The sequence below is a fragment of the Microcaecilia unicolor genome, chromosome 9, assembly GCF_901765095.1.
Source record: "Microcaecilia unicolor chromosome 9, aMicUni1.1, whole genome shotgun sequence".
Classification (NCBI taxonomy): Eukaryota; Metazoa; Chordata; class Amphibia; order Gymnophiona; family Siphonopidae; genus Microcaecilia; species Microcaecilia unicolor.
The window spans coordinates 192,561,547-192,575,955 of NC_044039.1; the positions used below are offsets into that span (position 1 = coordinate 192,561,547).

General features: G+C 44.1%; 1 protein-coding gene across 2 annotated transcripts in view; it reads left to right on the forward strand.

Moving 5' to 3' along the window:
* The first annotated feature begins 5,087 nt into the window (after positions 1 to 5,087).
* The window catches only part of HSP90AA1 (heat shock protein 90 alpha family class A member 1), a 39,388-nt gene continuing 30,066 nt past the window's right edge, over positions 5,088 to 14,409 (forward strand). The window contains exon 1 of one of the 2 annotated variants that reach the window (XM_030213835.1): positions 5,088 to 5,253. The gene's annotated coding sequence lies outside the window, so the exon portion shown is untranslated. The remainder of the gene's footprint in view (positions 5,254 to 14,409) is intronic. The other variant, XM_030213836.1, reaches the window with a different exon arrangement.

Consider the following 14,409-nt stretch of genomic DNA (forward strand, 5'->3'; position numbering starts at 1 on the left):
TCCCACTTTTTCCACAGGGATGCAGACTCAAAGTGGCTTACAATGTTGTACAATTACATGAAACAGGAGAGAAGGAGCAGAGTTAGAAGAAACAGGGAAAGGGAAGAGAGACTATCTGAAGATGGCAGTCAGAGATAGGCTGGTCTTTGTTAGACTCCAGATGTTGAGATGGCTCAGAGTAGCTAGGACAACTGTCTGCATGGCAATCCATGATGGAGAGCTGGCGAAATACCCATCCAGACCAGGAGAAAGAAGCAGGCCACAAATAGAATCGGGGAAGGCTGGAAAAGATGTGAAGAGGCCGGACTGGCCAAGCCGGAACAACATGGTGCTGACCACCAGCACCCTAAACGAGTGGAGCAGCGACCAGGAGATGAGGTGCTAGAGGCCCAACGGCGCTGCAGCAATGAACAATGGCTGGTGAACAGGCTGAGTACCAGAAGCAGGAATGGCCCGGAGAGATGAAACGGGAACTGGGGGCAGGTCCAGCTGAAGGTAGTCAATCTTGGGAGAGAGAGCAGGGAAGTTGTAGCCAGGAACAAATGCTAACGCTCACAGTACAAACAGGTCAGACCGCAGTTGGTCGGCGGCTGGTCTGCGGAACCACAGCAATGACTAGACAGACGGTAACCCATGGCGCCCCGGTCCAAAACAGGCACAGGTCCAGTGGTAAGGAGCCGATCCACAGCCAAGCACCGGCGGATTACCCGAGGGCCCCCAAGACCAACGACACAGGCAACACGAGCACTGACGATGTGATCGGGCTGACAGCCGGCCCACTGACACACAGGAGATGAGCTATGTTGGCCAGAGCTCCCCCTCGGTTTTCCGCACCATAACAGGTAAAAAGGAGAAAATCAGTTCACCGCAGCAACAAGGGAGCCAGCGCAAACAAAATGGGGCCAATATACAGCCAATATGTAACCGATCAACGGTTAGCTCCGAGATGGCATCAGGAGCTAACGGTTCTTTAGCCTGTTATGCAGCCGCCATTTTGGATTTAAATATGTACAGTGACCAGTCAGTGGGTGGGCTCTTCACTGCCTAGGGCTAAAAATGGTATATTTCATCATTAAATATACTTTTTTTTCCCTAGGCAGTGAAGAGCCTACCCACCCAACCATCAATAACTTTTAATAGTACCCAGGTTAAAATTTTTAAAAGGTTGCATATTATTTGTTAAGGTGCCTTGGTAGGTTTTTGAGTGGGACTGGTCTCTGCAGTGCCTGGGTTAAAAATTAAAAAAAAATTTACTCTAATGTAGGTGGGTTTCTGGGTGAAGGTGGGCTCTGCAGTGCCCAGGACATTAAAAAAAAATTATATATAAGACCTTTGTCTTAAATATAATTCTGGTTGTCCTTCAGGGTGAGGGAAGGAGATTCCAGACCATGGGGGATGGGTAAGCAGTAGGACAGGGAGGGGCTGATGGATGGTGGGGAAGGGAAGGGCTGATACCATGCTATAGGGATGGATAGGAGGGGGTAAGGTAGAGAAAGGTAGGGCTGATGCTGGGCTACAAGGATGGATGGGGGGTAGGGAAGGGAAGTGCTGATACTGGGTTACAGGACAATTTCTAATTTTTGGTCCTTTATTCTGTAATTGATGAGGGTTGGTCTGTGTTCTGCATGTGACCAAGTAGGTGAGAAATTCTGCTGGTATGTGGTTTGTGTGGGGGATCTACGCGTCTTGTCTGGCTTTTCCAATGGTATGCATAGTGCTGTTGTGTATATTGCTGCCTTTGTAAGGTATTGTTTTTGGAATTGGTGTTAAGGTTTGCAACTTGAAGTCTCTTTGCAGGATTTAGTGTTACTTTACAAAGTACCTGGCAGTGACTGGATTTTGTTGCTATTGTTGAGGTGCTACCAGAATTTGAATATATTGTTATATATTATTGCTGTAATTATAGTGCAGGATCCTGTCATGTGCGTTGAGATGTTTGCCATTATAGTAGACATGTCTGGTCAAGTTTGATATGGCATAATATATTTACAAATATCAATTTTTCCATTAAGTATGTATGTGGTTTATATTGCTGCAGCGCAGATGTTGGGCAGACTACTTAGAAATCCATCATCAAGTGCATTCTAAGGCATTATTTTGTAGTATCCCAAGAAACACTACTCACATAGTAACCACCCACATTAGCTCTGGGCCCACCCAAAAAGTCAGGTCTGGCTACACCACTGCATTCAGCATTGCTCGTTATTTCACACTGGTTAATCTTTTACCTGGAATCTCAAGCAACAGGTTTTTTAGGGCATTGTGCATCTAGGCCTGAGTTTCTATTTAATTCTCTATAGTGGTGCTTCTCAATCCAGTCCTCAAGGCACATCCAGCTAGTCAAGTTTTCAGTATATTGTCAATGAATAAGCATGAGATAAGGGGGCACAGCATAGGCATTGTGAATATCCTGAAAACCAGACTGGGTTGAGAACCACTACTCTAGTCTCTGGACTTCATTCCCATCTGGAAAAATTGAGTAAAGGGGTTTCTAAAGCTATAATATGTACTATAGCTGATTTAAAGGGGGGAGGGGTGTGATGTACAGAAATGTCACTTTGACTTGCCTCCTCTCCCAAATACTTTTGCCTAGTGACACCACTAGTTATAAATACAGAGCAAGGACCAGCCAAAATATTTCTTCCTAAAAGTGAGTAAAAGGCACATTCATAACACTTCTCCAAGACATGGTAAAAATAAAGCTCAGAGCATGACAGAAAAATCAAAGTAGTCCCATTACTATGGCATGAATTAATCAGCTGTATCCTACACCTAGGAAGCGAGAAAGCAGTTCAAACTTGCAAAGACTATAGGTTAACTGAAAGTAAGACAGTAAAAATGCTTCAAAGAAATGCATCTCCCTAGTTAACCAAAGTTAGTGTTATGAAGGAAGAGATATTTCCTAAAGAGAATAAAACAAAAACAACAAAAAAAAAGCAGTTACCCCTCAGGCTGAACTGTAGCAACATACCAGAGCTACTTAGGGAAATGTTAGAGCTGTCCTGGTTTTCTGACAATCCTTTTATGGTGCATTATGGGACCTCCTGCATGGATTTCAATAGGTAGAACCTATAAATCTCACACTGCTTTGGTTATGTACATTAAAACCAGGATTTACCAGGTGGTCTCTTAGAACTGGTTAAGTAGCATCTCTAAAGTAGTGCGCAAGATTCAGAAGCAGAGTATAACTAATAAATGAATAGTTTAATGTGTTTGGGCTGTTATAGTTAACCAAATAAAGCAGGGGCGCAGCTACGGGTGGGCCCAGGTCCACCCAAACTTAGCTGAGGCCCGCCCAGTTTGTCCTGCTCCAATGGGTGCCGGTCTTCTAGGCACTGGTTAGGGTCAGCAGCTGCACTGTGGAAGTGCACAGCCTTTTAGTTTGCTGTGGCTCAGCCATGTGTGTTTAGGAAGCATCTGCTTCTACCTGTGAAGCAGCGGAACCAACTTATTTTTGTGCAGGTCGGGAATGGTGGCTCCTTCCAGCACTGTGCTATTGCTGCTGCACTCACTGCTCTCCGACGAGCGTCTCACTCAGGATGCCTGCCTTGCATTGTCTCTATTCCCCGCACCGAGCACAGAAACATCTGCTGCCAGTGCCGCAGCTCAGTCTTGGCCTACAGGGTTTCCTTCACTGTTCCAGGCTGCCAGCAATAGTTGAGAGGTTTGATGCACCAGCACAGGAGCCAGCACAAGGAGCACACTGCAGTGCTCTCTTGTTTACACAGATAAGCCCAGCTGCCAGGTAAAACAAATGTTTTTTTTTTTTGTTAAATATATGTACAGTGTAATGGTGGTGGTGGGCTCTTCACTGCCTGGGGGGAAGGTATATTTATTTAATCATTAAATATACCTTTTTTTCCTCCTTGTCAGTGAAGAGCTCACCCCCACCCAGAAACCCAACAACATTAAAACATGTTGTTTGTGGGTTTCTGGGTGAGGGTAGGTTCAGTGCTCAGGTTAAAATTTAAAAAAGGTGTAGTTTTCATGTTGGTGTGGGTTTTTGGGTGGGGATGGTTCTGCAGTACCCAGGTTAAAATTTGAAAAAAAAAAAAAAAGTTTTATATGTAATGAAGAGGGGTTTCTAGGTGGGGTTAGTCTCTGCAGTGCCCAAGACATTAAAAAAAAAAGTTTTATATTTAATGTTGGTGTACTTCAGAGTGTGGGGAGAGGAGATGCCAGACTGTGGGGGGTAGGACAGGGCTGATGCTAGGCTACAGGGAGGGGTGGGGGTAGGGTAGGGCTGATGCCTAGCTATGGGATGGATGGTAGGAAAGGGAAGGGCTGATGCTGGGCTATTAAGATGGATTGGGGGGGGGGGGGGGGGGTGGTAGAGATGAAAGGGCTGATGGATGTATGGGGGTAAGGAAGGGACAGGCTGATGCCAGGCTATGAGGATGGATGGGTGGGTGGGGGATAGGGAAGGGTTGATGCCGAGCTATGGGGAGAGGGAAGGGACAGGCTGATGCTAGGCTATAAGGATGGATGGGGGACAGGAGAGGGAAGGGCTGATGCTGAGCTATATGGGAAGAGGGAAAGGCTGATGCGGGGTGATGCCTGGCTATGGGGATGTATAGTGGCCACCCAAAATGTCAGGTGTGGCTACACCACTGAAGTAAAGTGCATTTACTGTAACCATAGGAGCCAACTTTTCAAAATTATTGGGGGTGCTAAGTCCAATGGAAATAACCCCTCCCTGGATACATACAAGGAATTTTCTTAATATTGGGGGTGCTCAAGCACCCACAGAGTCGGCTCCTATGACTGTAACTACCTACAGAGAGACTTTGCACCCAATAAGGGCATGTTTAGCTCAGTAGTTTTAACAAATGTAATTACCATTAGACACATTTAAAATGGAAGCCTTTCATTTTCAGTACAGTTCTACCACTCTACTTCCTGTGACTTTTTTTTTTGTAACTTATTCCCTTTCTCCGTAACAAATTACATCACTGTAAACGACTGTGTTCTACAAATTTCTAGCGTTTTCTACATTGTTCATATCTATGCTGAGCGGATCTAAAATACGCTTGCGCAGAGCGGCGCCTGGGGGCGGTTGGAACTGTGCTTTGCAGAACCCCGCCCGCTTCTCAGTGTCCCTGAACATTCCAGACGCTTCTGGAAGGTCTGAGGCGTTTCAGTAGGTGCCAGCAGAATATATAATTGTCGTAAGACGCTTGACTTCAATTTAAACTGTCATTCTGTATAGCGTGCGAGTTAGCATTACTTGGAGGAGTACAGTAGCGTGGTAAGGTAAGGTAAATTAAGCTTCTGGGGGCATTATAGATACAATGAATACAGCGTGTTTTGGAAGAGGTATTGTGAAGAATTATAGGGTTTAGGAAAATGTGATTTTTTTTTTTTTGCTGTACTCTATAGTATGCGATTGTTCAATGACTTTTTTTTTGTTTTTTGTCTAGCTTGTAGGTAGGTACTAGCCGAGTAGCTTATAAAGTAAAGTGACCTGGCGGATATCGTGGCTTAATAAACTTGAGTTTGCTAGTGTAGTGGTGTATTTGTCTCTCTCCCCTCCCCATTTTTTTTCGTGTTCTAAAGCAGTTTTTGCATCCTATTACTTTTATAGTGCAAGCGATATTATTTCTAACGCAAGGTTTTTGTCGTGTTGTGAAGCTGTTTTTTTTTTTCATACTATTCGTTACTTTTATCGTGTAAGCTATATTGTTCCTAACGCGTTTTGTTTTATTTCGGGGCGTTCAGCTACCGCAGTGCTGCGAACATTAAAATGTGCGCTCGAATAAGAGACATATATAAGCAACATAAATAATGGCTGATTCTATCGTCTCTGTTTTAAGTGAAGGGATTAGCGGGAGGGGGGGGGGTCTGTTCAGGTAACGAAGGCACGGAAAAAGGATTACTGGGAAGAAAAAGGGCTTATGGATTCGTTCCTGTCAATTCCCCCCCCCCCCCCCCCCCCCCCCCCCGACAGCAGTATAACTTTTTTTTGTTTGTATGCAACAGCTACTTGGAATCTCCCACGCACATCAAATAAAATCTCTTCACTACATTGCTGGAAGAACTGGGGGGGAGAGGGGAACCTTGATATTTTAACTAAGCGTGGTGCTGATAACATCGGGTAGAAAAACTTAAAATAATCTGGGGGAAAAAAGGCCTGAAACAAACCAATGAGAGTAGGCTATAACCGCATCTCTAGATGGAAGCAGACTAAGGTGGTTTGATGTGGGGAAAGAAAACATCTGAGCTTCTATATGGATGAGTAAAATGAAGGGGATGTCGTTCTTGTGGGTGGTGAAAGCCTAGGTAGCTTCTAGAAGCTTGCAGTTGTAGGAAGCTGCCTTTAGGGTAGCATTGCCATTTAATATCACTATTGCCTGTATCCAAATTCTTTTTGGGTAGGCTTACCAATGGATTAGATTTAGACCCGTGAAGCCACTTTATATCAAGTAAAAAGTATTGACTGTTGCCAGTAGTACAAACGAATTATCGGTCTAGTAAGTTTTATACAGAGTCTACTTAACAGACCAGGTGAAAATTTTGACAAATGGGACTCTTTAATACCGAAGAGACATATTAACCTTCATGCATTTTGGTATTTTTTGATTAATAAAGCAGACATAAATACCTAGAATTAGTAGAAGTTTTGGATTTAAAAAAAAATTGTAGTTTAAGGTGTTACTGGATATGACTTGAACGATTTACCACGTCTCTCGAGTAGGTACAACCTGTATGAGACAACAGCAAAACACACTGCTGATGATATTCACTCTTAAACTTCTTTCCATGCCCTTTAGAGATCTTTGTCCAATGTGTGGCCTTGAATTGTCAGTCTATCCTTCCCCCTCCCATCCCTCACCACTCCAAAAATTAAAAACAAACAAAGTAGGGTTTTAAGATCTCTGTAAAAAGATATGCAACAATAGATGTTTGGTTTCATTCAACATTGATATATGTTAAACATGCAACTGTAGTCTTATCAGGACACAGGTTTCCCCTTTTAAAAAAGGATTTCTATTAAAAAAGATTTAAACATAAAAGGTAGTGTTTTTTTTTTTTTAAAGATATGCAACAATAGCTGTCTGGTTTCTTAAAGTATTGCTGTATGATGACCATGCATCAGAAAACTTTTTATTGGGAACTGGATTTGATTAGAAACTTCTTTTGTTGTATTTTTTATAACTAAGCGCTAAACCTTTTAGTGCAGCAGTCCTTCTCCAAAGAAGAAAAGGGGTCTTTCCAGCTCCAGCACTCATAACCTGCTAAAGTGCTGTATCCAGTAACACATTCTCAAAAGGGCTGGATCAGCAATCCTTCTCCAAAGAAGAGGGATCCTTCCTGCTGCAGTACTCATAACCTGGTAAAGGGCTGGATCCAGCAGTCATTCTTCTCTGAAGATCCATGTCCACCCGGATCCAGCACCTAATCCCTCTAAAAGAGCTGGTTCCACCCAGATCCATTGCTCATTCCCACCGGATGGGCAGTATGTACCCTGATCAGCACTTCCTGTGGGGGCAGGACCCAGCAGAGAAGAATAGAGCACATAAGTTCTGGGGCATTCATTCTTAAGGGAGTACTGAGAGGATCTGTGGAATCCAACTTTTACCTTTTTTGTTGGAAATACTCCTTCAGTACCAACCTCTGTCAAATGGGAAAGCAGTCTGTACTATTTCTATTAGAAATTAGCTTCTGAGCTTCCAGACAAATATGAGAAAGCAACCTATAAAATGCTATAGACATTCTATCTGATTACAAACTCAATACTGGCAGCAGAGATGGTAACATTCAACTTCAAAAGTGTAGCTACTAACTTTTTTTTTTTTAATTTATTGAGAAACACAAAAATTGAGAGAGTTGAACCTCAACAGGCCACCCTTTTACAGATCTAAATTCCCCAAACTGGAGTAACTGTCCAATCCACTCTAGTATTGCACAAAATGCGTGGGATAAACATAAAGGAATCCTGTTCAGAAGGAATGGATCCTCGGAAGGTTAGCACAGATTGGGTGGTTGGGAGGCGGGGCTAGTGTTGGGTAGACTTCTACCGTCTGTGCCCTGAAAATGACAGATAAAAATCAAGGTCGGGTATACATATAAAGTAGCACACATGAATTTTATCTTGGGCAGATTGGATGGACCGTACAGGTCTTTTTCTGCTGTCGTCTACTATGTTACTATGTCCCAAGTCAAGTTTAGTCATCTGGTAAATATCCATTTTCTGAAGGACTTTGTCCATATGGGCTGCCTGTGATTGCTTCCAAGTAGGTGCAAAAACAAGCTTGCTAGCCATAAACATAAAAAGGTGGTATTTTTATGTTCCCATTGGTTTAAAATGAAGTAAACAATACATTGCCTGGACGGGGTAAGTCACCTGTAATATCTGCTATAGAGTAGTCATAATAATGCTCCAAAAAGGCTGTATTCATTTTGTTTCAGCATTTGTACCCCATGTTTCCAATCAAGTTGTCGGTTCAATGTGGATTACAGTTTAGTTCAGTAAGACTTGTTAAATTGCTGTTTCGAGTATCAGCAAACTTTGTTCAGTTTCCTTCAATGATCAAGCATCATGGTGAGTAGGTTCGCTGTGTGGGTTTGATAGATTTTCTGAAGAACTGGTCTGGTGTTCTTGGAATAGTCATTCGTGCATTTTAGGACTTGTATTCCAGATCTTGGGGCAAGATGTATGTGAAGTTGGTCAAGTATGAAGATTCCTATTTTAGTCCTTGGAATCTAAGGTTAGGTATGTTCTTTCTTCAATGTGTTGCATGTAGGTAGTTTTGTTAGGTTTGCTTGTATTCTGTAGGCCAGAGAGAATTTCTTGAAGGATATATGTGATTTAATGGGTAGCCAGTGTAGGTTTTGGAGCAACGGTTTTGTGCTTTACGAATCGGTTTGTTCCGAATATTAGTCTTGCAAGCTGTGTTTTGAGCTGTATGCATTTTCCTTAGTAGTTCACTACATGCAGCATAAATTCCATTGTAATAGTCTGCATGGGGTTGGATTAGCAGGCAGAATACGTTTCTTGGGAAGTAATTTTTTTCATGCATTTTAGTTTCCACATGGTTTGGAATCACTTTCTTCATAGTATTTGCGATTTGCTTGTCAAAGGTGAGGTTGCGGTGCATGATAACTCCTATCAGTTGTGGGGGAGAGAGATACCCATGACAGTGTTTGGTGAAGTGAGTGAGAGTATCAGCAGTATGTGTGTCTTTTCCTTGTTCAATTTGAGCTTGAACAATGCTGCCCACGATTCCATTATGTTTATGTAGTCTGCTATTTGATTATAATTCTGTATAAGTTATTATTGAAGGGGGTATAGATTGATATTGACATATGAGGGTTGAAACCTTGTTGGTTAGTATTCAGGCAAGAGGGGGGGGGCATTAAGTTGAATAGCATTGGTGAGAGTGGTGAGCCCTGAGGGGACCCTACATTCCACTTTTCAGGCAAGAGAGAGGGAGGTGTTTTCTCTTGGTAGGATCTGGCGGTCAGAAGCCTAGGAACTATTTAAGCACCATTCCTCCAATTCCAATTTTGTCAAGTGTTCTTTTGAGGCTTTGAAGGTCATTACTTATCTAATCAGTTAATTGGTTGGCTGCTGTCCCATTGCTTTTATTAGGGGTATGGATGCCACAGGTCTATAGTTTGAGGTGTCGCTGGCATTTTTCTTGTTGCCTTTTGGGATGAGTTTGAGCAGAATATTACCTTTTTTGTTTTCTGTATAGAAACTGGGCATGGCCATCGGATATGGCACATGTTGACCACAGTTTCTCCACCAGTCTCCAGTACCACCTTTATCTGGTTAAGACAACAGGGGGTTAGTATCAGTGACATTTCCATAGTGTCCCACAGATCAATCCAGAGATTTGTGGGTTAGGTCCATGTACCAGCAGGTGGAAATAGAGAACTCAGAGGTTTATTGTATGTGGTCATGTGCAGCCAACTACACATCAGTATTCTCTGTCTAGCAGGTGGAAGGTCGTAGCTGTGCAGCTTTGGACTGATGCGGCTCCTGGTACTCTGCTGATCTGGTTGAGGCCCTGAGTGGGCATTCGGGGTGCACACCTGGTGGTGCCAGGTCCCTTCCACTCTTTCCCCCCCCCCCCCCCCCCCCCCCCCCCGCTGCTCTGCTGGGGTTTATTGGAATCCAGCTGTCTCCTGCTTTAAAATAAAAAACAGCCCCGAGGTAAGATTGGTATTTGCTTTGGAGGACTCCTCTCTGGAACAGTAGTTTGGCTCAGAAAGGAGGGGCAGGGACTGTTCTTTCGGCGGTCTTCAGTTTGTGATGTCTGTCTTCAGAGGCTGCGAAGCGCCGGTAAGCAGTGTCCGGGGAGTGCAAAGCGTGTATGAGGCAAACTGCGACTGAAAAGAAGTGTGCTTTGACTCCCCCCCCCCCTCCCCCCCAGGCAGGCTGATGTCAGGACAGCTTTGAGCATCAGTTTGACAGGAAGCTCTTGACTTGTCGCGTATGCTGGCAGGTGCCATTTATTTTTTCCAGTTTTCCCGCGTCCAGAAAATGTGACTCTGGGATGCATTTCGGCAGCTCTCCCTTTGGGCGGCGATGAGCTCTCCTTTGATTCAGAGACAGTGAGTGCCTTGGCCTCTGCAGCAGAGCCTTTTTTGCCGGAATTTGTATTGTTGATGCACAAGGCGTTTCTTGCACACTGGGGGTCCTTTAACCTCTTCTTCCTTAGCATCCCTCCGGCCCGGCCCAGGATTGGACAGATGGGTTGTGCTCGCCTTCCAGCAGGTTGGAGACTGAGAAAAAAACTCTGACTCTAGCGAGCCAATAGGAGCCCTGGTCACGTGACCCTAGCCTCAGTATTTTCTCAGTCTCCCAGCAGGTAGGAAGTGAGCCTATTAGTCTCTCTCTCTTTCTGACTTGTCTGAATTTTTTGTCTAGTTGGTACTTTATTCTGTGCCACAGGAATTCTTTGGAGGCTTGTTAGAATTTCAATTTTGCCTCAGGGGTGTTATACTTGGGTGTCCCGGGTCCCTCCCCCTTTTTCCTCCTCACCTCCCTGCTAACGAGTAAAGATTTTCAGGGAAGGGCCCCCTTTTGACAAGCAAAAGGGTGTTGCCTTTGGGAGAGACAGCCAGGTTTAAAATATATTAAAAAAAAAAAAAAAAGAGAGAAAGCTAAGCAGAAGCAGTGCTTTCCCATAGACCTAACGAGCAGACAGCTCCGTTTAGTGTTTGTTATTTTTCTGTCTGTGTGCATGTTAGCAGCTCCTTAAAAAAAAACAAAAAAAAAAAACGCTGAGAACTTTTCTGTTTCTGGTTCTCCTATGGTTGTTTCGCGGGTGTGTAGTTTGCTAAGCGCTATTTTTGTTTTCGGAGCGTCTTTGGCTTTAAACGAATTTAGGCGCCAACCAGCTCGTCGCATGCACGCGCGTTCCCGCGATGTCAGCAAAGCTTAAGCGGTGCGCTGTATGTCGGGGGGGGGGGTGGTGGCTCCTCCGGCGCTTGCAAATTTTGTACGGCGGTGATTGGAGTGTCGGGCTGTACGGTTCTTTCTGCTTCGGGGATTCAGTCTTCAGCTCCCGTTCCTGCGCCGTCGCGGTACGCGCGTCGCCGCCATGTCAGAGATGCTGAAACGATGTGCTGTCCGCCAGTGTCGGGGTTTTCTTCCGGCTCCTGTAAGTACTGTACCGCTCAGGCGGGTTGCGTCGAGCCCTTCTTTGCCGTCGTTGTCGGCAGTTCCGTTGTCGGTTCAAAGTTTATCGCCGTCGATGCCGGTGTCAGTAAGTTCTGAGGGGTCAGGTGCCCGCGCCAGAGGCCGCTCCCGTGGTTTGGTGCGAACGGCGGCCACTTTGAATCTTGCTCTATCTTCGCCATTGCGTGCACAGACTTTTTGGACATCAATGTCTCCAAGCCGGATTCTGGTATTTTGGGAGCTCTGGTGCAATCTGGGCCTACTCAGGCAAGGGGTTTTCCTCCTGAGTTTGTGCTCCAGATGTACCAGGCCTTTTTGATGCAGCAGCTGGGGCAGGGAATTCTGTCAAGCCTGCTCTTCCACCTCCAAAAAGATTTAGGGAAGGTGATTTTTTATGGCGATCAGGAGAGGTCCTATTTAGTAGAGCAGGAAGAGCTTGCAGAAGATTTCTGGGATGGTCTCTTCTCTGCAGATTCAACTTAAGCGCCATAGTAGCTCCAAACATGTCTATTCACCTATTCTTAGGGCATAGGATAAAGCATCTTTGTGCTTGCTTAAAGAATTGTTACACAAAATATTACTTTTTCCATCAAGCCATATACTTTGCATGGCTTTACATGCAGCAGTTTTTCTACAAGAAATGCTTTCTTTTGGCAGGAAAGCCCTTTGTACATTGACATGGCTCTTTAAGCCTATCATGCTGTATGTTTTCTTTGCACACTGGGACGCAGCTGTTACAAGCATGTTTTTTCTGTTGGAACTTCACAGGCCCATGTCCTCCGAAGTAGTAAAGAGAGTCACCTCTCCTTTAGACTACTGCAATCTGCTTCTTGCTGGCTTCCCACTTAGTCACCTCTCCCCTCTCCAGTCAGTTCAAAACTCTGCTGCCCGTCTCATCTTCCGCCAGGGTCGCTTTACTCATACTACCCCTCTCCTCAAGACCCTTCACTGGCTCCCTATCCATTTTCGCATCCTGTTCAAACTTCTTCTACTAACCTATAAATGTACTCGCTCTGCTGCTCCCAGTGTCTCTCCCACACTCGTCCTTCCCTACACCCTTTCCTGTGCACTCCACTCCATGGATAAATCCTTCTTATCTGTTCCCTTCTCCACTACTGCCAACTCCAGACTTCGCGCCTTCTGTCTTGCTGCACCCTACGCCTGGAATAAACTTCCTGAGCCCCTACGTCTTGCCCCATCCTTGGCCACCTTTAAATCTAGACTGAAGCCCACCTACTTAAGATTGCTTTTGACTCGTAACCACTCGCCTCCACTACCCTCCTCTCTTCCTTCCCGTTCACATTAATTGATTTGATTTGCTTACTTTATTTTTTTTTTGTCTATTAGATTGTAAGCTCTTTGAGCAGGGACTGTCTTCTATGTTGTGCAGCGCTGCGTATGCCTTGTAGCGCTATAGAAATGCTGAATAGTAGTAATTTTAGAATAATGCAGTTTGTTTTTCTTTTCAATGCATCTTAAAAGCTCACATTTCCCTTCCTCCTCCTTCCCCCTCCCCCTCCCCCAGTTTATTATTTTACTGGACATTCCCACAGGAAAGCTTTAGGAACAGTAGGGAGAGTAGCACTGCTACTTTCAACAGCTATTTGCAACATCTTAACGGTAATAACTAGTCTACTCTTTTACATGTTCATAGATCTTTAAATACAAAGAAAATACAGAAACTGTTTTTTCATAAACCGCTCGGTGCAAACCAATTGAGCATAGTTTTGAGGCAATTCTCTGGCTGTGCACAAGGCTTCATTTGTTGGCACATTTCCAACTTTAAGCTGAAGCCATCTTTTGTTCCCCTCTCCTTCTCAGAATGTCAAGATGCTCATAATTCTGTTTATTCAAACAGCAAAAGTATCCTTGGATCTGGTATAGGCAGTTGAGGGAAGTTCTGTACTAGTTTTCAGATTGGAATACTCAGAGGGATTTTGTTGAGCAGTATAACTGTAACTTATTGTGGTCTATACTACCAGCCTTCTAGATCTATGAAAATTAAAAGCAGTCTTCTGGTACAATTTTGCACATCTCTTCAACTCTGCATGCTGCCTGAGAAAAAAAAATGTACTCTGGTTCAAGACATTCTAGTCAGCTGCATTGTATTTTAGCCTACTTATTTACAGGCAAGAATGATCCACAAAACTAGTAAACCTGTAGCACTTATAAGTGTTCTATTTAAAATGCCCTATGCCTCCACACAATTTGGGGCATTCAAAAAATGTTACTTCTACTATATTAAGTGTAAGCATTGTGGATCATCATACTTGTTTTCACTGACCTTGCTACTGCAAGTGCAACTTTTCAGGGCAATACGCACAGCGCAAGACGGTTAATGGGATGTAGGTGCTATGAGAACAGTTAGAGGAGTGTGCCCATCCCTTATGGAACCCTCACATTTAACCAATTTTGAAGCCGGTTTTCCACACAGATGTACAGGTTAAAGCTTAGCTTAAGTCTCGGCTCTAAAAAAAAAAAAAAAAATTTCATATTTGAAATTTTGTAAACAAATAGCAACTCATTATTTCTCTATTACGTGGGATAATTGTAAGAGGTACCCTGGGGGAAGGGGGTTCACTATATTGGGCTCCAGCATATCTCTGGTTGGACTGACGATTTATCAGTGAATGGCACCCAGTGGCTTGGTGGCCTGGGAAGAGCACTAGGGGAAGATTAGACTACTAATTTCACAATGGATAGGACCTTGTTACAAGACAATATCAATTTGGTTTTGGGAAGAGACAAGTATTCTTTCCCCCATTTTGCTTGGTCTGCCA